The sequence below is a fragment of the Peromyscus maniculatus genome, chromosome 5 (assembly GCF_049852395.1).
Source record: "Peromyscus maniculatus bairdii isolate BWxNUB_F1_BW_parent chromosome 5, HU_Pman_BW_mat_3.1, whole genome shotgun sequence".
In the NCBI taxonomy this organism is placed as follows: domain Eukaryota; kingdom Metazoa; phylum Chordata; class Mammalia; order Rodentia; family Cricetidae; genus Peromyscus; species Peromyscus maniculatus.
This window is the reverse complement of record NC_134856.1, coordinates 128,654,236-128,678,092: the sequence shown is the minus strand read 5'-3', so window position 1 is coordinate 128,678,092 and position 23,857 is coordinate 128,654,236. Positions and strand designations below refer to the sequence as shown.

Here is a 23,857-nt window from a genome sequence, read left to right as displayed (position 1 = left end):
ACATATATACATAGACACACTAAACATATACACACATACACATATATGTAGCATGAATCTTAAAAGGTCTTATTAATAAAAACAAAACTGGGGCCAGGTATTTGGGTGAACACTGGAAGATCAAAGAAGCAGAACCAGCCACAGCCACCTCACCTCACCAATTCCTCAGCTGATCCTGTTTCCTCAAAGTGGAAGCCTCTGAGTCCTCATCCAATGAATCTCAGCTGAACTGCTGCTAAAAGCCTAAAAGTTTAACCAGACAAAAGCTTCTAGTTCCTGGTCCTCACTCCTTATATACCTTTCTGCTTCCTGCCATCACTTCCTGGGATTAAAGGCGTGTGTCACCATGCCTAGCTGTTTCCAGTGTGGCTTTGAACTCACAGAGATCCAGACAGATCTCTGCCTTCAGAATGCTAGGATTAAAGGATGTGTGTGCCACCATTTTCTGGCCTCTATGTCTATCTAGTGGCTGTTCTGTTCTCTGACCCCAGACAAGTTTATTAGGGTGCACAATATTTTGGGGAACACAATATCACCACACATATTCACACATACAAACATATAAACTACACATATACCTGTATACATACACATATCCACATATACACACAGGCACACATATACATCCACATGCACACACACACAAGTACACACATATAAATGCAGTATGCCTATAGGAAAGCAGATTTCTGAGTATCTTCTGAGAACTCACATTTTGCATGTATTTCATGTTTCTGGGTGTTTGTTTCTCTCGAGCTAGCATTGGATTGTTACTTTACATGGTAGGAGGAATGCCCTGCCCTCTGATTTAAAAGAATCCGTTCCTATAAACAGGAAAAGCAAAAGATACTCCACACCTGCTCCAGATTCCTCCCCCTCTTCTAACTTATAGGCTCATCACTTTTTACAATTTCCTTTTCAGTTATGCATGTAGCACTGGATCCTTCATTCAAGCTTGGGTGTGTCATATGCAACAATCTGAAATTCCACTGAAGTTTCTATTTCAAATGAGTGTGACTAAAATGCTAAGCTCCCTTCCCACAGAGGGAACTCACTCATCACTGGATTTAACCTCATCATAAACTGAAAAACCAATAAACATGGATCAAAACTAAACCAAAGGTATTTGAAAATATTTCCCAAGTCCTTGTACTTTCACAGGTCATGGCTTGCAAAGAGTTCATTTTGGAGGAAGAGCAAGTCGTAAGCACTTGGATAACCTCTCTCATTGTTTTCTCCTATTGCTCAGGTCTCTTTGGAGAAGCTGACTCCATCAAACTTCAGCCATCTCCACAGTGAAATCTTTTCCAGACTAGAAAGACCAGGAAATATGTATCTTTCTTTTCCCATTTATTCACTTGGGAAGTAAAAAAAACAACACACACACACACACACACACACACACACACACACATACACACACACACAGAGAATCACAAATCATTTTAAAAGGATAAAAGAATGATGTGGGATATAAATAATCATGTCCTAGCTTGAAAATTATTATATTCACTATGTTCTTAATAAACTGGTTTTAATTTAATTTTGCAATGTGACATAGTCAACAGATACAGAGATATGTATATGTGTTCATGTATCATGAATCTTTTTGAAACTTTGTAAATTATCCACAATGTAAGGGGAAGCATTAAAGCCACCCAGCATTATACCATCATGATCATCTCTATAAATGTTTGAGATGAAGGCTTGCTAACATTTTTTGTATTATATGTTAGAAATGGAGCAGTTGCTTTTTATACAGCTGCTCATCACTTCCCTGTGATATAAGTCCTGCAAAAGGAGCTCTCAGGATGTAAGTGTAGAATGTTGGGTTTTGGATGGTGACATCACATGGAGAAGCTAAGTGTACTCCTAAGAGCCAGAGAGGGTCATAGTTTACTGCAGTGAGATTCTGCATATGAGAGCAAGTATGTGCTAGTTATCCAAGCCTGGCTTATCTCACTCAGTTGATGACCTCCAGTTCTGCAGATAACATAGAATCATTCTTCTTTACAGATGAATAAAATCCTATCATGTATATTCACTCTAGCTCAACTGTGGATGAGATGTACCTAAATCCTGGTATATATTACATCTTAGGAACATTACAACTTATATTTTCCATTTGATCAAAGAGTTCAATGTTTGAGTTTTTAAAATAAATTTTCACATCTAATCTTGATTCTCTATTAAGAACTTTATCAGTTAAAAAAACAATCCTTTAAAACAACATTATGATTCCCCCATAAGCAGATAGATTTGCTATGGGTTAGAAAAACATGCCTTTTAAGTATTGATTTCATTCCTTGAATTAGCATATGCTGAATGCTAACACTATCTATGTTCCTGTAAAACAGCCATACTTCTTTACTACCTGTCCCCCATCCCCCGGTCTGGTCCATGAGAAGATTATCAATCCTTTGCTTTGTGATGCTTCTTTTATGTGTTTAGTAGATTCCACTCATGTTCGCCAACTAACAATGTGACCTCTCTATAGTACTTTCCCAAAAGGGAGAAGAGAGGAAGGAGGGAGGCCAAGGGAAAAGGGGGAGGGGAGACAATAGATGGAACAAAAGCTGAAAAGAACTTGAAGTTAGGATCTCAGAAGAGCAATTGTCTTTATGTGAGCACTGGGGAAGACAGGAAAATTTTTCTCTGGTTGACAGTTGTGAAAGAATTCTTTGTACTGTTTTTGCAACTTTTTGCAAATCTACAGTAATTTTAAAATAGGAAGGAAAAAAAGTAACAACATTCATATAGAAAAGTATTTTCAAGATGGTCACAAAAGTATGCCCTTGAGATTGGGACAAAATACTGCCTTTTTGTCATATGTTATTAGCAAGATCACACCATCAGCTGCTCACTATAGAAACAATTTAGGATCCAAGAGAGATTTGTCTGTGTTCTTCCTAAGAAATAAGGGAGTTAAAATGACAAACACAACTCACTACCCTGAAGTACTTTTAAGGAAATGGACTGTGATAGCTTTAGAAAGACTTATTTGGGAATGGAAATATTTTGTGCTCTGCCTCTCATATTACATCTGTATCAGACAAGTTGATCTTATTAAAGATAATTGAAATGGGATTTTAAAGCATATTTTGTAAAGTGCTTCAAGAACCCTAAATAAATTGAAATGAAACCAATTCCCCCAGATATATGCTGAAAGTAATTGGTGTGTGTGTGTGTGTGTGTGTGTGTGTGTGTGTGTGTGTGTGTGTGTGTGTTTACTTTATTGAAGGCATTTCTGAACTAGGTCAGAGTTCTGTGGAGGTTAACTTTTTCTAATATATTGGTTTTCTTCCAGGACAGCCGTGGATGACCACAGTATATGTAATGTGGACAAACAGATAAAATCCAGTGATAACTTCTTTTTAATTGCTCAAGTCTGCTCAGTGTAAATTGAATCATTACATTGAAAACTGTAGTAAGTCACCTGCAGCCATCTATTCTCTTGGCTACACTCTGCTCCTTAGAGAATTGCTCTATTTATATGCATAATAAATACAGTGTACAGGAGGGCAGCTGCTTAGCTGGGTGATTTGGGTAAATCTGCCATTTCTTGGGATACATATATATATAGATACAGATATATGAAAAGGGACATCATATGTGTATATATATATATGAAAAGAGGTATCATATGTATATATATATATAGTGACATCATATATATGAAAAGTGACATCATATGTATATATGTAAAGTGACATCATATATATATGAAAAGTGACATCATATGTATATGTATATATATTGATATATATATGAAAAGCATTATACAACATGACATGAAATTTCTATCTACTTCTGTGATTAGCACTATGACCAAACAACCAAAAGCAGCTTGGGAAGGAAAGGGTTCATTTGGCGTACAGTCTACCCTTGAGGGAAGCCAAGGCAGGAACTAAAGCAGAGACCACAGAGGAATGCTGCATACTGGCTTGATCTTTATGGCTTGTTCATCTTGCATTCTTATACAGCCCAGGCCCACCTTCCCAGGGATGGCACCACCCACAGTGGGTAGGGCATCAATTGTTAACCAAGAGAATGCCCCCCACAGTCTTGCCTATAGCCTAGTCTTATAGAGAAATTTTCTCAGTTGAGAGCCCCTCTCCCTGGGTGACTAGCTTGTGTGAAACTGATAAAAACTAACCAGTCTAACTCCATTCTTCTCCAACTATATTCACAATAGAGTTTTCTAGAGAAACACAGCATCATCTCTCAGCATCTGTAAAGGATTTGTTCTAGGAGCCCCTGGAGATACCAAAATCCATAGATGCTCAAATCCTTTATATCAAATGAGAGTACTTACAGTAACCTACATACCTCTTCCCATATACTTTAAGTCACCTCTAAATCACTTTAATCACCAGTACAATGTAAATCTAAATAACTATTATAGTTGTTTATGAAGTGATGACAAGAGAGAAGAATTCTCTGCATGCTCAGCACAGATGTTTTTTTTCAGCAAATGGAGAATCACAATGAAGGAGGGTTATTAGAAAGGAGAGAGATTTATTTTAAGAAACTGGCTCACACAATGATGAAGGTGAAAATCCAAAATCTTCTGGCCAGACTGACAGACTGAAGACTCAAAGAAGAGTTGAGTTCAAGTTCAAAGGCAGCTGGAAGATTTCCCTCTTATTCCAGGGAAATCAATATTTTCAACTGGGACCAAGCTTCATTCCATGGTCAGTTAGCCCATTGATGAGGCCTCTGATGAGGCATGAGATCATGCCAGGGAGTTTATGATGGAGTCAAGCACCTTACCTGATGTAGACACATTCCCAGTGACCTAAGACCTCCTACTAGGCTCCACTCTTTAAAGGTACCACACATCTCCAACAGTACAACACTACTGATCAAGCCTTTAACACATGGGCACTTGAGATCCAAACTGTAACACCACAACAGGATGCTAAAGGATCCCCATAAATTAGAAATTCATTCCTCGCTGTTTCCTAGGGCTATTAGGAAGAAAATACACAACCATATATGTTGTAAGACTTAAAGTTGAGTTAGTCATCACCAAGAAAATCTCTGTGTACACATAGTATTCTGAGAGTAATACAGATGACATTGCCTTGTGCCTGGTCTATTGTCAATATTAATACAAAATCAAGTCAAAGTGCTTCCTTGGGACTAAGAGACGCTTCGGCTTCATGGTATACACTCATCTATTGGCTGAAGTTGCTTCAAGAGACACTATTAATCACACTTCAGAAATTAATTTTAAATAAACAGACAGTGAATTTTCAAGAATGTGTGTGAATTCCATTTGGGCCAGCAAGGATTCTGGTAGCCATTGCTTTGACCCACCAATGTGACCTTGCCTTGGAGGAGATGGGAATGGAGGGTGGGTTTGGGGGATAGAATGGGGCGTAGGAGGAGGGAGGACGGGGAATCTGAGGTTGATATGTAAAATGAATAGAAAATCTCTTAACAAAAAAAAAAATTGTCATAAAAATTTCAAATCTTGACAAACCAAATGGACAGACATAGTATCCACCACATGTCAGAGAAAACAAGCAAGCAGTCCTGCATTTTACTCCATCCCTCCATCCATGAGAAATAAAAGTGATACACCTAAGAATGGCAGAAGCAGGTGGATCTCCAGGTTTGAGGCCGGCCAGATCTACAGAGTGAGTTCCAGGAAAGCAAGGGCTATGCAAAGAACCCTGTCTCAAAAAAACCAAAAATAATTAAACTCTTATGAAATTGCGCATCAAAGGTTTTCAGAGTCACAGCATCCTATTAAGGTGCATGTGTAGTATGAATTGTTAGAAGGTCTTATTAATAAAAACAAACCCGGAGCCAGATGTTGGGATGAATGCTGAAAGATCAAAGAGACAGAACACGCCACAGCTAATCTCACCTTGCCATCTTCTCAGTCGATTCTGTTTTCTCAGACTGGAAGCCTCTGTGTCCTCATCCGAATGGATCTCAGCTGAATTTCTACTAAAAGCTAAAAGTTTAAAAAGGCTCTATCTAGTTCCTGGTCCTCATGCCTTATGTACCTTTCTGCTACCTGCCATCACTTCCTGGGATTAAAGGCATGTGTCACCATGCCTAGCTGTTTCCAGTGTGACTTTGAACTCACAGAGATCTGGATGGATCTCTGCCTCCAGAAGGCTAGGATTAAAGGTGTGAGTGCCACCATTTTCTGGCCTCTATGTCTATCTAGTGGCTGTTCTGTTCTCTGACCCCAGATAAGTTTATTAGGATGCATAATATGTTGGAGGACACAATATCACCACTTTTCACGTGGATTTTTCTCAGTGATATTTTAAAATGATGTCTGTCATTATTAATTACAGGGCACGGACAAGGGACTTGGCATTTATTAAACATGTACTCTCTTGGGTGGGTTTCCAGTCTATGAAAATACATTGCTCTAACTTTGCAGCATTTCCTCCCTCATCCCCTTCTCTTCTTCCTCTTCACCCTCATCCCTTTATGTCCTCTCTAAGCACATCAATTCATAACACAAACCTGCCAGACATCTGCACAGGACACATGTCTGCCTCCGCTTTCTCCTTTCCCAAATACCTCCGACATCCCCTCCTTTTCCATTTCACTTCTATTTCCCGTATCCCCCATCTTCTCTCCTCTCCCTCAGCTACCAAATTTCAGAGTGCCATCCTCCACGTCTGTCACTGTTTTAGTAGGTAAGGCTTTTATCCAAACACTTGCAGAACCTCTCAGAATGTTCACCAGGTGAGATTGTAAAAAGAGCTTCAAAACTGAAAAGGTGGGGAGGGTTGGTGAGAAGGGGCAAGGGCGGGATGCAGCAAAAGTACATTCATTCACACTTACATGAAAGTGTACCTGTAACACTGGATATTACAGACAACGCATACATACCAGTTTTAAAAATATATAAAGAAGGAGGCTAGGGAGATGGCTCAGCAGTTAGGAGCACTGGCCACTCTTCCAGAGGACCCAGGTTCAATTCTCAGCACCCACACAGCAGCTCACAACTATCTGTAACTCTAGTCCCAGGGGTTCCAGTGCCTTCTTTTGGCCTCTAAGGACAGCAGGCATATATGTAGTTCACAGACATACACACAGACAAAATGCTCACACACATAAAACAATTCTAATTTTTCAAAAAGAAAAATATGTAAATCTTTCTCCTCTACAAAAAAAAATAATCAAATGCTTGATATGGAGAATAATTGCAAATATAGAAATCTGTGTAGCCTCCCCTCCTAAGCGAGCGCCTTAATTCTGCAGCCTGCTGTGATCGCTTGCAGATACTTGCAACCCAGTCTCTCTTCACTGAACTCAAAAGCTATTTTCAAAATCGGTGAACTTGCAGAGAGTTCTGTGTGCAGTCAGAAATACATCGGATTTGAGAACCCCAAGGACACAGTGATATGCTGAAAACACAAAGACCAGCCCGACAAAATAAATAAATAAGTGAATAAGTGATGGGGGAAGTAGTTTCATTAGAAAAGACGTTCTGGTTAATAGGAAGCTTCATATATATTATATATAGTGAGAAATCAGCCAAAAGAAAATTAGGAACCACAGAACTGCAGATAAAGTGGAATTAGGAGGGAACGCAGCAAAAGCCGGAGACAATCCGGAAAGTCAATTGATAAAATGTATAGCAAGCACTGAACCAACACCAATCAATACAGCTCAGGACAAACCGAATCACACCCTAATAACCACATCACATCCATTTTATGGTGCTATCTATCACAAGGGCAGCAGGAAGTGGCGGCAATTTCCCCCAGCTGCACACTCCAGCAGCCTGGCTTCCGCACGGAGTTTCAGCTGAGAAGTGTGGGGCTTGTCACTGTGATAAAGGGAGAGAGAAGCAGGAAAATCACTTGCAGAGCAGCCTAGGAGCCCCCCTAAATGCAAATCTGGGGGGTGTTACAGGGTTGGGTAGGACCAGAGAGACTAAAACCCTTCCAGAGAAGTACAAGAAGCATGCCTGCTCATATTCCACATCAGATCGAAAGGCCCCATGGGATTCTCCTGCAGCGTGTCAGGGAGAAAGGAATCGATAGTAATCAGAAGTGGGAAGTGAGAGAGGGAGAAGAACCGCAGGGAATTTGAATCATTAGCAGCATTATGATGAAGAAGAGAATTATGAACTAGTAAAGTGTCTGAGGCCAAGACAAATGGGCAATGGCCTTTGCTAGAATCTGGAAATTTTCTTTCAATGATCCAGATATGTGTGCGTCTTAGGCCATGTTCTATCTTCATATCACCATGTCAATCATGTCTCTCCTAGAAAAAAGGATTCTTGGAGAGAATATATATTTTAAATATTTTCTGTAATAATTCAGATGTGAACTAGCTTCCATGGGCTTACATGTTAGTAAATCACATGTTACTTACTCCCTAGGTGCCCTCTGGGGAAGTGGTGGGATCGATCTTTTGGATATGGAGTCTAATTGGCTGATATAGGACTGTATGAACCGTGCTTGTGAGTCTTGGCAGGGCCCCAGTTCGGGCCTGAACTGCCTGTTTCTTGGTTGATGTAGAAAGGAGCTTTCACACATTCCTGTTACAATACAGTCGCCCACCACGCTTCTCTGCCACGGTGGACTGTCCTCTCAAACTGTGATTCAAACGGCACAGCTCCCCTCTTAGGTTGCTTCATTTAGGCATCTTATCCCGGTGACAAGAAAGGCAACTAACACAGGAAACTGAGTGGGGTCGTTTATGAAACACTTGACCATTTAGTCCATATGTCTTTCAAACTGTTCTATAGGAGGAATGCGGAAGAGTTTGAAGCTGTGGACCAGAGAAGCCCTGGGCCTCTGGAGGCAGAATTTAATGGGCCATTTTGGTGGATGCAATGCAGACAGTCAAAACTGTGTTCATGAGGTTTCAGAGGGAAGCAGTGACTCCATTGGGAACTGGGTAAGGGAGTCTGTTCACGTGCCGGTCTGAAAAGGACTCTAGTCACATTCAGCCTGTGTCCCAAAGTTCAGTGACACCAAACTCAAACTAATAGACTAAGTTGCTTGGCAGAGCAGATTTCAAAACAAAATAACATCCAGGCCATGGAATAGTTATTTATAACTTCCTTAAGCTAGGAGGGAGATGGACAGACAGAAAGAAGAGAGACAGAGATAAAGAAACAAAGACAGAAACAAAGATAGGGGGAGGGAGGGAAGAAGGAAGGGAAGGAGGGAGGGAGAGAGGGAGGAAGGAAGAGAAGGTAAAGGGAGAGAAGGAGAAATTAGAGATGACAATGTGAAAATTTTGCAGACTGGCAGCAGAAAGGGGTGTGATAGGGTTAAAGTGTAGATAGACAGACAATGTGGATGCAAACAAAGCAACCTCAACTTTGAGATTAGCATAATTAAGGAAAAAAATCACATTGCACTGGGGCATTAGGAATGCCTTGAGGGAAAGTCCTCACCCATGGAGGCTCCTGGGTGTAAAAGTAAAAACACATTGAAAGGAGAAAGTCTGAAAAGATAGTCTTCAGGACCCCCTGCTAATGTCCTCCCAAAGAAATGTCTCCCCAGGTTCAGCTGCAAAGGCACACAAAGGCCACTGCAGCTGTGGTAAGGAGGAACCAACTCACCCCTTGGCTGGTAGCAGAATTTTGTTACCATGTGCTTAGTGCTAGTTTTACAGACACACAGAATGTAAGAAGTGCTGGCTATGGAGGCCTACACCATTTTGCTAAGCTAGGCAATGTGTGGTAGTGTGGGATTACCTGGAGGAGGCCCTGGAGAGTCACCACACTGAACTGTAGAGGTAAAACCTGCGTTGCAATAGAGACTCCAAGATGTTGCAGATGCTAGGAATGTGATGCATCTACCAGGGAAAAGTGCAGACACTAAATGGGGCTGGCCCAAGAGAGAAGCCAGGCAGAAAAGCAGACCTATAAGAGTTGGGTCCACAAAGCCATTCAAGCCCAGAGAAAGCCATTGTTAGTTCTGGTGCCAGGCAGGGAGCTGCAGGGTCATTGCTTGCCCTGCTGGGTTTCAGTCTTGCTTTGGTCTCATCATTCCACCATTGGAAATATGTAATCTGTGCCATTGTATAGTGGGATGCAACTGGTTTGTTTATTATTTATTTATTTGTTTATTTATTTGTTTATTTATTTATTTATTTATTTATTTTTTACAGAGGTTCACAGTTAAATGATTGCCTTGAGACTCAAAAAGACTTTGGACTTTGAACCTTGGAACAATGTTACTGTAAAACAAGGAAACTTCTGAAATTGAACTGAGTATGTTTTGCATTATGAGATGGCCATGAGCCCATGGAGAGGGGAGAATATTATGGTTTGGACGTGAAATGTTTCCCACAAGCTCATATGCTTGAACAGTTGGTCCCCAGTTGGTGGTCCCATTTGGGGAAGTTTAGGGAATGCTTGAAAATGGGGCCTAGATAACTGTCAGGTCTGTGGGGGCAGAGATTATGAGTTGTAGCTGGGCCTCACTTCAATTTGAGCACTCAGATTCTTGGTAAGTACCATTCTGCCACATAATCTTGTTGCCAAGAACCTGTCTGCCATAATTCCCATTTTACCATGATGCATTGCATCTCTTCAAATCAATAGCCCAAAGAATCCTTCCTTTATGTTGATTCTTTCTGATATTTTCATCACAGTGATAAGAAAAGTAACTAATATGTTCTCTAAGCAAAGCTCCGAGTGCTACCCACGGACACACAGACTGTGGTTCCAGGTCATGTGCACCACTATCTGTTCCTTTTGTCTTAAAAGAGGCTGCATCCTTGACCTTAAACAAGGGGAGTGGAGACAACCATTCAGACGTCGAGAATCATATCACTGCATTCTCCAAATACATTTCATGAGAACAAAATTTTTATAAGAACCCAAAGTGTTTTTATAGTAGACTTTTAAAAATATATTTTTCAATTCTTTGATAATTTCATGCAACTTATTCTGATCATATTCACACGCCCCCTAATCTTTCACCTAACCCCTCCTAGGCCCACATCCCATCTTAACACACACACCCATATGTCTTTTTTTTTAATAGTCCACCAAATCCAGTTTGTGCTGCCCATATTCTTAAGGTTGTGGGGTTATTCATCAGAATGTGGTCAATCTATGAGAGACCATATTGTTAAAGAAAGCTGACCCTCCCCTCCTCAGAAACCATCCGTGACCGACAATAACTTCTCAGCTAGGGATGGACACTCCTGAGCCCACCCTCCTCCAAGCCAGAATGTTAACTGGCTAAATCTTATGCAGAAAAGCATAGTTGCTATGAGCTCATGAGAACGCATCAGGAATATGTGATTTCACTCTCCACCCCTCTGCTGCAATGGTCCCTGAGCCTGTGACTGCTGAGCTAGATGTCCCATGAGCGGCACATTTCATTTTCTTTGTACTTTGACCAACTGTAAGTTTCTAAATTAACCAGCATCTACTACACAAAGAATCTTATTTGATGAGGTCTGAAAGTTGCATTAATCTAGGGGTCTAGAGATACAAATTCAGAGGCCGTTTGATACTATATCCACTTAACAAAATAATGGTAGCAAGTTCTTCCCTGGGGCCTGTGAGCTTCCTAACAATAGGATTTTTTTTGTCAGATTTTCAGTACCAGGCATGTGTTTCTTCCCGGGGAGTGGGCTTTAAACCCAGTCACAAAGCTGTTGGCTACCTCCATAATATTTGTGCCACTATCTATCACACTCATGGGTGTATTTTGCTAGGCCAGTCATTATTGTTGGGTTCACAGCTGGCTAAGATTGTTGGTGACTTTTTACACCCTAAAACACATTCTACTACTATAAAAACAATAAAGTAGGAAAGAAGCTTCCTGGTTAGTACCAACAGGTTTTCTACATGTCCTGTGACCAAAGCATGTGGTATCTTCAGCAATAAGTCCTTGCCATCAAGTTCTGCTGGACAACCAAGAGCAAAGGCAATAGCTTGTATTGTTTGGGGGCAGTCTCTGCCCTGACTAACAGCTCAGTGGGAGATATGCCATATGTGGCACTGAGCTTGTTATAAGGCAATCTATGGTTTCTGGTAGGAGCATAATACCATATATTTTATATAAGATATATTCCAAATATTTGGATGGATATATATATATGGAATATATCTTATATAAAATATATGTGTGTATATCTTATGAAATAGTAAGTTTCCATGTGGTTTTTTTCAAACACTCCAAGTATTAGTTCTCTTCCCCACATCCCCTCTGCCTGACCCCCTCCCTTCCCATTTGCACCCCCCTGGGAACTCAAGTTTTATGTAACAATTCTTTTTCTTCTCTGTTATCATCTCTATCATTTTCTTTTCAGTTTCAGACATTTTTCTTCATTTCTTAATTGAGATAGTAAGTTTTCAGTACAAGAAATTCATGATATAAATACTTCAGAAAATTAAACCCATTAAGTGTTAGAGTGTGGCCCCCTTAATGATGAGAAGGACACATCTTGAAGCCTTACCCCAACATTTGCTCTAATGACTCTAGGGAGTATGCTAAGCATTCAAGTTGGTGAATTGATGTACGTACACACACACACACACACACACACACACGCATACAAACACACATACACACACATACAAACACACACACACACACACACACACACACACACACACATACATTTATGCATAATTATATGTATATACATGAATATTCACATATAAAGAGCAAGTATATAAATATACAAGCATTCACTTATGTGCACATTTGTGTACATATATATGTAGAATAATGAATCATACATACACTGATTTTTTTAAGACCATCCCAGCATCTGTCATAGTAAAAAAATAAATAAATAAACAACGAATTTCTCTGGCTGATCTAAAAAGAATGAAATATTTTGCAAGTAGTTAAAATCTTGTATGTAACCATGGCCCTTGAGTGTTTTTTATTAAGAAATTTACCTATGTAAAGACTAGGATCATCCATTCTTGTAGGGGACATTTGCAAACTATCTGCCCTTAATTTGAAAGCATTTGTTGTAATCTGGTGAACTTAGACTTTTCTCCAATTTATTTGACAGTGCAGGTCAAAGAAATAAAATCCTCTTCCCATTGTGCTGTTTCTGGGAGTCAAGAGGAGACAGCAATAAAACCACGGCCTCTGGGAAACTGAGCATTTCTAAAGCCAAAACCATATAAACTTTAAAACTTCAGTTTTGTATCAAATTTTAAACCCAATTTAAGTCTAAATGCCTAAACAGCAACCTTCTCTGACCCCTATAGAAAATAGATATTTCCCTATAAAGACATTTTAAATGGGCCACTTATCTTTTTAATTCACTTTTGTGTTCCAGCTATTTCCAGTTAAATCAAATCAATTATTTTTAAAGCCAGTGAAATATACCATCAACTTCTCTAGTTTTTTTTTAATCTAATAATGATCCTGTCATATCACCCTAAATCCATTAAACTGGTGCCATTTTCTATGAGCATATTTTTATCGTACCGTACTTGTGTGTTGTCAAATGTGAATAAAGCATAAAGTGTGTATTTTATGAGAGGTGTACATAGAAAGTCATGACAACTATGGTAGAAACATGGCAAGAAAGATTATGAGGCAGAAAGACAAAGAATTGGAATGAATGTCTCTGAATGTGTGAGGCATTGGTAAGTAGTCAACAACAGCTGTTAGATGGCCAAGAGGTACAGACTCCATTACCAAAACGGCCTCCCAACAACATGTTTAGAACTTGGTTTTCCCTGCTAATTCCAAGAAACCATTCACACTTTGAAGCAACCCTTTTCCTTCTTTCTATGAATATTGCCCCTATCCACAAATTGCTGCTATCAGTTATGGTAGAAATAAAATGATTTTATTTCTATTTACAACTTCCTCAGCTTGGGCAAATAGAGTCATTGCCATATATATATACATATATATGTGTGTGTGTGTGTGTGTGTGTGTGTGTGTGTGTGTGTGTGTGTTGCTAAAAGACCAATGATTTTCCATAGTCAAATTTCTAATTGCTTTGAGTAGAATATTTAAAAGTGAGAAAGCAGACATGCAGCTATATGGCCAAAACCACACACTTAGGATGTCTGGCTAAGGACAGAAGAGACCATACAAATCATCTGACAGAAGTTGAAAATAATAGGGGAGGGATGAAACTCAGTTGGTAGAGTGCTTGCCAAGCACACATTCCCCAGCAACACATATGCATGTGTGGTGATGCATGACTGTAATCCCAGCATTTGGGAAGTGGAGGCAGGAAGATGAGAAGTTCAAGAATATTTGAGGGCAATCTGTAAAACATAAGACTGTGTCTAAAAAAGAAAGGAAGGGGAGGGAAAAGAGAGGAGAGAAGAGAAATAAAAGGGAAGGAAGAATCTGCATACATAACCCACCCCACAGCTCTCTCCAGCTCTGTGCCAATCAAAAACCAAATGGTTGGAAAAGAGTGGGTCCCATGCTGACGTTTGTGAGCAGTGTGCTGTCTTGTCTGGCAGCCAAGGTGTGGTCAAGAAGGATGCCAAGAGGACATTCCTTCTTGTGTTTTCCTCCTGAGGGTATCTGCCAAGATTGTTCCAATTGCAGCCTCCAGACTCAACAGGGATTGTTGAGAAATCTTTGCCACTCACGTCTTGCCACAGTGTGAAGTGTGCTGGGTTCACAAATGAAGTTAGTTCCTGAAGACGTCTACGTGTACTTGCAATACATATGAAAACTGTCCTTAAGCTGAAAACATTCCTTCAGTTACACTGACTTCCATCCTGCAAGCTTTTCCTCGGGAGGGGGAGTGTTATTTTGAAAAGTGCATTAGAATGGGGGAGTCCATAGACTTTCCAGAGATGAGGTAGGAATCAGGAGTGACTGCTTCTGGGATACAGTGTTTCTTTGAGGCAGGTAAATGTTTACAACTGAAGAACAGTAATGATTGCATAAAATTGTGAATGGACTAAATGTTGTGAGACTGTTGACCTTATATAAGTTACATTTTAAAAACTGAGACCAAATATGATGTTATATACCCTAAATTCCAACATTTGAGAGGTAGAGGCAGGAGGGTTAGAAGCTTGGGGCCAGCCTGAGTTACACAGCCAGCTTGAGGCTAGCCTGTATAAAGCTCTCTCTGGAAATAAATGGACAATAGTAATAACAAAACATGTTGAAACTGAGCGAAGCTGATGCTGTGAGTGGGAAGGACTGGTGTCCATTAGAAATGTATGTATGCAGGCCCTTAAGAAAATGTGGCATTTCTTCAAGCGTTTCTGGTAGAGAAACCGTCATGGTCACACTCAGAGGGGTAGGAAATCATGCTTCCCAATCCAGGGAAGCTGTATCCCTGCAGTCAGTTAATCGCCAAGACTATTCCTTGGGCACTTAGCATCTAACAACTCCCTTCCTTTTGAAGTCCAGGAAACAATGGAAATACTGTTCTCCCTTCTGAGACTCATCACAGATCCCACAAGAAGACACCTGGGGAGCAGTATGTGCCCACTGAACTGACTGCAGCGGATCCAGATATTATTGATGTTGCACTTTATCCATATTTTCTTGTTAAACGAGTTCTCCCTCAATGACTCCAGAAGTATAGCTCAGTGGAACTCATCTAGATGACCTTGGATAACAGCTTTCAACACAGACATTTCCCATAGAAAGGGATATGTGTGAGATATGAGCATTCCTTAGCATGTATCTTTGTGGAGAAATAGAACCAAAAAATAATAACAGAGTCAACCTTGCATGCACTTCAGAGTTCTCTAGAAAAATGAACCAATAACATGTATGTAAATATGTGATGGTATTTATTATGAGAATACCACAACTGCAGAGGACTCACATCATATGTCATCTGCAAGTCAGGGAACCAGGAAAACGAGGGTGTGCTTCATCTGAATCTGAAGGTTTGAGGACCATGTTACCCTCACTATAAAGCCAAAGGCCTATGAATCAAGGCTTCAATGGTGACAGCAACAGGCAGTCATCTTAGAAAAGGAAGAGTCAGTCATCTTTCTTCTGTCTTATTTACCTATTCAGACCTTCCATGTACTGGATGACCTCCCCCATGTGGATGAAGTTGATCTCTACTCCATTTAGCATCTCCCAGAAATATTATCACAGTGATGTTTAACCTGGATATTTCTTAACCCAGTCAAGTTGGCATGCAAAATTTTTGTGAGCATAGATGTCTGTTTGTAAATAGAGACAGAGGGGACACAGGGAGGGAGGATGAGGAAAGGGTGGGAGAAAGATAATAGCAGAAACAAAGAGATTGCAAAGTACTGGCTAATCCAATTATGGAAACAAAGAAGTCCCAATATTGGAAGTCAGTACAATAGAGATCCAGGAAACCAATGGTATAGGACCAGTCAGAAATCTACCAGCTACAGAGCAGTAAAGTCAATGTGTTTGTTTTAGTCCAAAGGCAGGAAGATCCCAGAATCCCAACCCAAAGTAGTCAGGCATGAGGAGATCATTCTTCCTCAGTCTTTTTATTTAATTCAGGCCTTCCGTTGATTGGAAGAGTCCCACTCACACTGTGGTGGGTCATTTGCTAGTCTTCAGCCTATCAATTCAAATGTGGAAACACAGAAACATCCAAATGATGCTTGACTGAATGGCTGAACACTCTAGAATGGTCACACTGCCACAGAAAATTTACTATCACACCTGGTCATCACAACGTTGAGTGAAAAAATGTATGCCTCATAGCTTCTAACACAGGATCATCTGCTAAAAGCACAAACATTTTCCGTTACAGGAGAATGTAGATTACTTTCTCTCCAATTTGTTTATCAAGAGATGTATCCAGCATAAATGACAGATAGATAGATAGATAGATAGATAGATAGATAGATAGATAGATAGATAGATAGATAGATAGATAGATATCCAATTGGTTTCAAAGCCAAATAAGCCATTTAAAAGTCAAGAACATTAACTTTATTGTAATGGGTGTAAACGCTTGCAAAAATAAATAACAAAGAGCAGAGAGATTGTGTTCCTGCCAGACTAGGTCATCTTTTTTCAATTTTTCAAGCCTGTAGAATTTGCCAGAAAACATGAGAAGAACTCAATGCAAACTGATCCAGGAGAAAACTAAATTAAGATTATCTAAGAATGTTCACTGAAATGTGTTAATGGACTCAATGTAGCTGCTAGGAAAGTATCCTACCTGAACAAAGATGCATGCAAGGTTAATCATTCTCTTATGTGAGAGGCATAGAGGTTTAAGGCATGGTATTTCAATAGAGTATCCTTAGCATGCCCAGGGACTTAAGGACAGATTTTATATCTTCATCAGTTTCCAGGGTAAAGTAGAAAAGGTAGCATTAAGTCATGAAGGTGACTACATTAACTAACACAACTGTGATTTAACTTGGTAAATGATCTATCACAACAGCTATCTTTTAACTGTGTGAAGATTTCAGCATTTCCAATGAGTCATGTGAAAGTATGCATTAGTCACAAATATCACACCATTCTATGGATTAAGATCCCAATTTACTTACCCAAGGTGCTTACTGGAGCACCAAGGTCAAAGACAGCAGGTGATGATGCACCTTGTCTCCGTTGGTCTTGGGGTCCCTAATAAGGAGCAGCCATTCATGTCACTGCCTCAATCACAAGGATTCCTTCATGGACACAATGAATAGACATCTAACACCCTGTACTTGGACCAAGGTGAACATCAATCCAAAGAACAGATCCATTCTTAGAAACTATCAATCCACTGTTCTGCCTCCACTAAGTTCAGTGTTTCCCAAATGTTCTTCTGTCTTAGTCTTCTGGTACCAGGCATACTCCACAGTCTTGCGGTGGCCACCTCCAATACATCAACCTATCCTTAGCAAGAGAGAGACCAACTCTCCAAGTCAAGGAGTTTATACAAGATGAGCAGGTAACTGCAACCAGGAACATATATGTTTTAGTTGGAACAGAGGCATGTCCAAAGGATTGAGGCATAAGGAAAGCTTTCAAAGATAAGAAAGAATAAGTCCAGAGAAGAGTCTTTGAAGCAAAGGCTGCTGATCAGAGCTCATTGCAGAGGCTGGCATTGGCTCACTGAAGGATATGACTATAATTAGGCAAATATACTCATGCAAGTGGTTTATCTGGAATATTCTGGGTCTGAGGAATTTCCAGCGTCTTTTTATAATCTCCAATCTCTGGAGCTAGGGAAGGATGTCAGGAGGTTGAAGAAAATGTGCAGAGCTGTGAGCAGATAAGATCTGCTTTATTCACATCAGGTGACACGACCCACCTCTGGTTGAGGAGGGTACTTATACAAGATTACACAAAAGCAGAGTTTGCCAGGAATGATTCATGGTTCCCCAATGCATTACATCATTGGTCACATATGCTGCTGACTCAGATCCCCAGATATTCGGTGTCTGCCATCTTTAGCTTCTTCTGGATAGCTACATTTTAGTACCGTGTTATCTGCACCTTTATATGGGCCAATTTATGCCCTTTGCTTTGCCTCCTTTCACCTTCCCATCATCAGTATTCCTGTGTCAGGGCCCCTCCTTCATGGCCTTCTGGCTCCACTTTATGAAGGTTTGATGTTAGTGGCCCCATTTTGAAACTGACAGCTTTCACAATATAAACGTAATCCTCCTTATATTCTTTTTTTGTTTGTTTGTTTTTCGAGACAGGGTTTCTCTGTGTAGCTTTGCGCCTTTCCTTGGACTCACTTGGTAGCCCAGGCTGGCCTCGAACTCACAGAGATCCGCCTGGCTCTGCCTCCCGAGTGCTGGGATTAAAGGCATGCGCCACCACCGCCCGGCCCCTTCTTATATTCTTAAGACCTTACAGTATGGCTCTTACGAGGCAAGCTCCCAATCCTCAGACTCCTGCACCAAGAATGAAGAGGTGACATCCAAAGAAAACATCTAAGAGGCATCAGGAGCAAGTCTCCACTCTCTTCTGTTTATAGCACCTGCTCCTCTCACTTGCATTGATGCTCAAAGGGCGCCAGAAGAGATAATTACTTGGAGAAAACAATCATTTTCAGCTGTTGATGATGATGGTGATAAGATCGAGATTCTAAGGAAAACAGATCCTCTTTATGTCACAGCTCAGGAGAAGTGGAGAGAAGTTTTAGAAGCTTCCAGATGAAGGAAAGATAAAGATGAGAGAGAACACACAAACAGCAGACACTTAGGCATTAGCCTGGAGCTCAAGAGCAACGGGAAAGGCTGAGGAGCCAACGAAGGAGCAACAGAAGGAAATGAGAAGATGAACCGGGAACTAGAAGGGAAAGGACACCACATGGACCTAGAAGACCTAGGGTGCCAATAAACAGCTTTCCCATCATCCTTCTCCCCTCAGCCATAGAGGCAAAACACACCCTGTGGATCAAGAGAGGAAGCACTCACGTCTTTATGAAGCTGTAGGAATGAAGGTAGTTTGATTATGCTTTGCAATGTTGGCTGTTGTACATCAGATGGGTCTTGATATAAATAATGGTTCTCAACCTGTGGGTCAAGACCCCTTTGGGATTATATACCATATGTTTGCATTATGATTCATAATGGAAGCAAAATGACAGTTATGGAGTAGCAACAAAATACTGTTATTGTTGGGAGTCACACAGCATGAGGAACTGTATTAAAGGGTCACAGCATTAGGAAGGTTGAGAAGCATTGGTGTAGAGGGAGGGGTGGCGCTCACTCTTAATTGTGACTGGTCCTTCAGCGCTCATCTTAACTACAAAGTATACAGGTTGTGTTACGGGCCCTCCTGGTACAGCCTGCTGCCACGGTTCTGCCTCTCTGAATCCACCCCTCTGTGTGAGTCTGAGTTAGTTACACTTCTTTTTTTTTTTTTCCATTTTGCCTGTACTAAAGATTGAAGCAGGAGCATCACATGTGCTAGACAAGCACTCTACCACTGAGATACAGCCCCAGCCCTAGGTTCAACTGCATCTAACCACAGTTTTCTCATGGATGTATACCAGCCTGAGAAACTGTGCCAATCCATGTTTGAAACATCACTATGTCCTTCTTTCTGACCTCAAACTCACTATAGAATGCCAATAAATTCTGATTCTTTTAGCGCAACCTTAAACATGGCACACTGAAATTTTGAGAAGGATTTTCTGTTCAGTCTTAGTGATTGAACGTAGCTCTCAATCATTAATGGGCATGGGAATCACCTGGGGATATTGTTAAAAAATGTAGCTTCTGGTTCAGTACGTCTGTAGTGCTAACACGCTCCCATGTGAAGCCAGTGGTGCTAGGCTGTGATCACACTTTGAGGATGGAGGATTTGGAGAGCAATCAAATGCTGAGAGGAATGGCATGCAGGCAGCACCAGAGGGGTGGTAATAATGCTGCTAGCAAACAGAACTGGAAAGAAACTTTCCGATCATGAAGTAAGTCTGTATTCCTTCATTCTTAAGAGCACTCCACAAGTCAGCCACGAAGGAATGGATCATCCTCACCCTCTGGTCAGTTTATGGTTCTTAAATGTAAAACCTCACATACACATTTGAGTATATGAAACTAACCAGTACCTTCCTGAAGCTGCATCAATTGTCACCATTCCAAAATGAGGCTTTTGTTGTGTCCTCACCAAAGTGACAGGCTGAAGTTGCACTTTCTAGTCAGAGGGTGGTGGTGATTGGGGTAAAACACGAGTATTCATATAGATGAATACTAAACTAAACTAAAAGCAAGCTTTTCCTCTATGTGAAAGCTGTAGAATTATGTGATGTTTGAGAAAATGGATGCAACTGGAGAGCGACATCTTAAGCAAAATAATCCAGATAGAGAAAGGCAACTGTTGTGATGTTTTCTCTCATTTTTTGGTGCTAGATTTTATATGAACACACGGAGACATATATGAGTATATATGACAGCAGAAGAGAGACAAAGAAAGAGGGAGACTAGTGAGCAGGGAGAGGGGAAAGAAAGTGAAGGCCACAGAGTGACAACAATCAGTGTTTTCTTTATAAAACCCAGCATTCTGTACAACGAATCTGCAGCAATAAAAATAAATGGTAAGGAAGAGAAGAGACTTGAAAAGATGTTCTCCCGTGATACTCATTGTCCTATTAATAAAGAAACGCATCTCATTTTGATTTCTTTAGCGTTGCCCTTCTGGCTGTGTAGCTAACCACTGGAGAAACTCAATCCGGGGCTCAAATCTCGACCCCAAAACTTCTAGTTCCCCTCTTTGTCTTTGCCACTTAAAGCCTTTCCAACTTAATGGTGACTTTCTGATAATCATTTTATGACATGAATTTTTACAAAAGTTATCGTGCCTGGCTTCTAACAGAGATCTGGTACATACATGGATTAGCTGTAAAGGGCTGACTGGGGTCCTCTTAAAGCATCTGTGAACAGTAGGGCCATCATGTCAGTATAGACCTAAGGACACTGAACCAGAGGCAAGAAAAACCTGCTTTGGAAAATACATGTTCCATCACAGGACATCTGGGTTACACATGTTCCAAAGAACAGAGCACAGATGCATTCCTCACACAGAAACATGTTCTGAGAACAATAACCCATTTTTGAGAGCATCCAAAAAAGTCACTGGTGGAATCCAAAAAGCACTCAAAACCGAGGAGAGTGCTCCACCATCAAGGACTGTGTTACTCAATGCCAAATAATACTATTAAGGTTGCTTTTCTCACACAGAAACAAATTGCTTAAATTTGTGTCTCCAAATCCATGAGGCCCAACCCTGTGTTCAAACGTGACAAAGTGAAAGACTACATAACTTGCTTTGGGCTGAGTTTACTGCATTTGGAGTTTAAAATAAAACTCTTACTTATTTTGGTCTTCCATAACATTAAGAACTATCTTGATGAATATTTTAATCTAATCACTGAAAAGCCCTGCTTTGTGTATCAAACTTTTCCTATAGAAGAGTCTCGTTCTAGAAGGGAAGGACAGATAAATACATCTTTAAAATTACCCTTAAGAAGCTAATGGTCTGATTGGGAAAAGACACTAACATCAACTAAAAGGAGCAGAGAGCTGGTCTTGATGCTATGAAATGAGATAACCTCAAATTCCCATAATAAAATGCTACGAAGCCAAAGGGTGGTCAGCCAGACTGACTCCAGATCCCCCAATTCCAATCCCGACTCTTCCACTTACTGTCTATCTGACCATGGACAGGTTACTTAATTCACTTGTTCCTCCATGTCCCTACTTGTCAAATCATGTAAAGATAGTATGCAGGTTTGGCGTGAGTATTTCATAGATTTATAGTGCCATACAGTCCGTAGTGTTAGTGCTGCATGAACCTGGACTGCTTTGCCCATGGTTCTTTAGTGAGATCTGTTTAATTCCCAGTGTCTTCATTTACAACACAACCTGTCCAAAGCCCACAGGGTAGTTAGAGACAGTCAGAAGTCTGGTGACATAGTTGACACATCCCTGATACCTGTCACCATCTTGGGAGTGATGAAACAGCTCATCTCCGCACATCACAAAGGCCTAAGAAAACTTGGCGCTGTGTGGTTCCTATTTTCTCGCTCACTCACACCAACTGCACTATGCAAACTTGGAGTGTTTGCATCCACTAAAAACGGGCTCAGCCCAGTGGGCTTAATCTATTACTGGAAACCTTGGCAAGGACTTCATGCTCCTAGTGGGGTTGATTTACAGTAGGGGGAAAATGGAAGGGAGAAATATTAAAATAAAGTGCAATCATGTTTCTATTTAAAAATGGTTACTGCCAGCAGTATTGCAAAATAATGCTGGCCTGCAACCAGAAAGCTGCACCTGCAGAGATTCCAGCTGCAGAACACTGGAGCCCTCACTGTGATTGCTCAATATCTCTCCCATTTAGCACCACTGGCAAAAATTTGGCAAATCTTATATACACACAAACACACACATATTCCTACACACTCGCTGCCAACGTGCTTAGCCCCTGTGTCCTTAACATTGGCATTCTCTTAAAGGCTGTCAGTGGGATGTTCTTCTTTCAAAACTACTCAGGAAGTACCTTTTCTTTCACTCCCTAAATTGAAATTATGCTTACATTTCTACCCAGCAAGTGGGCCCCTCTGTAGTATTAATGTGCTTTCATGACTTGCATTTAAGACCTGTATACTACTAGATGATTTTGTATCCTTTTAGAGAGATCCATTTAAAGGCCAGAGATTTGTGACTTTTTTTTTTTTAACCTGCACTGGTACCCTCTTCTTAGGAACTACTGGGACATCACTGACAGAGTGGTAATGGCCAAGCATTTAGAAATGCGGCACAAATGCACGGCTCACTGGTGTTCAGATGGACTAGTGGAGTGTCAAAACCAGAGCCCAGGTGTCACACAGCAGATCCACCTGGGTGGTAGCAGACCCCTGCCTGGATCGCTTGTGGACAAGGCACTCTCTATACCTTGGTTTACTTCTCCCTACAAAGGGATTTTAAAAGACATTCCACCCAGCTCAGAAAGCTGTCACAGAAAACTTCTAATGAACACATAATAAAACTGCACAGATCTTCACAGATGGCAGCCAAGTTGTTCAAGGGAAATATGAATTTACTCCAAACCCTGCAAAGACAACTCAGAAAAGAGGCAATGTCACACTCTGTTCTGCCTCCCTGTTAGTGGCCTATCTTGGTCACTTCTGAAATCACAGGCTTACTATTCAAAAAAAAAATCCTCAAAGTATTCTACAGCATGAGTGTGAAACAGAAAATACTAATTAGATGGTCAGTGGCTTGAGGGGGAATGTGAAAAGTACTGACTTTAGTTATGTCCTGAAGGTCAAGACTGATGGGGAGCCTGTGAATGAGGCCAGAAACTGAAGAAAGAGAAGGAAGCTTTATTAATGTATGAATTGAAGTCAGAGATTAAGAAAGGGTTTTAACATAGATTCTCACTCATGAATGTTGAGAGAGGAGAAAAAAAATGTGTAGGAACTGGACAGTGGTGCACTCCCCGGGGAGCTGGACGGTGGTGCACTCCCCGGGGAG

At 40.7% G+C, this 23,857-nt stretch overlaps 1 long non-coding RNA gene across 1 annotated transcript; it reads left to right on the top strand.

The window, feature by feature from the left end:
* The first annotated feature begins 18,831 nt into the window (after positions 1-18,831).
* On the top strand, positions 18,832-20,991 carry LOC143273206 (uncharacterized). Its single transcript, XR_013051101.1, has 2 exons — positions 18,832-19,317; positions 20,732-20,991. It is a non-coding gene; the product is annotated as an uncharacterized LOC143273206 (long non-coding RNA).
* The last annotated feature ends 2,866 nt before the right edge of the window (positions 20,992-23,857 follow it).